This window comes from Sinocyclocheilus rhinocerous, unplaced genomic scaffold (genome assembly GCF_001515625.1).
Source record: "Sinocyclocheilus rhinocerous isolate Xijiao unplaced genomic scaffold, SAMN03320098_v1.1 scaffold763, whole genome shotgun sequence".
NCBI lineage: Eukaryota > Metazoa > Chordata > Actinopteri > Cypriniformes > Cyprinidae > Sinocyclocheilus > Sinocyclocheilus rhinocerous.
The window spans coordinates 10,919-11,512 of record NW_015627234.1 but is presented as its reverse complement, the minus strand read 5'-3'; positions in this window follow the sequence as shown (position 1 = coordinate 11,512).

Genomic DNA, 594 nt, shown 5'->3' with positions numbered 1-594 from the left:
CACCCGGAGCAGTGGGCAGCCATTTATGCTGCGGCGCCCGGGGAGCAGTTGGGGGTTCGGTGCCTTGCTCAAGGGCACCTCAGTCGTTGTATTGAAGGTGGAAGAGAGCGCTGTACATTCACTCCCCCCACCTACAATCCTGCCGGACCTGAGACTCGAACCTTTGGGTTACGAGTCCGACTCTCTAACCATTAGGCCACGACTTCCATGTAACACTATTCATCTCCATCTCTTCAATAAAAATGTCTGATTTGAAAAGTGTGTTTTCCTTTATAAAGTTATGGATATTCTATTTAATACTGCGTGCATCTCTAATAAATACTCACACAAATCTCAATGACATTGTATTCATCCTGACATTTATTTCATTCAGTTGTCGATTCATGTCTTAATTATAGCCTGTGTCACGAATCCTGTCCTTGGACTTCCGTTCAATCACCATAAAACAGCTCAAATCAATAATTAATAGTCATGTGTTATAAATGTTTATTATTGAAACAATGTAACACTATCCTTTTTCAAGGGTGTCATTAATGTGAAAGTGAAAGTGACATGTGGCCAAGTATGGTTACCCATACTAGGAATTAGTGCTCT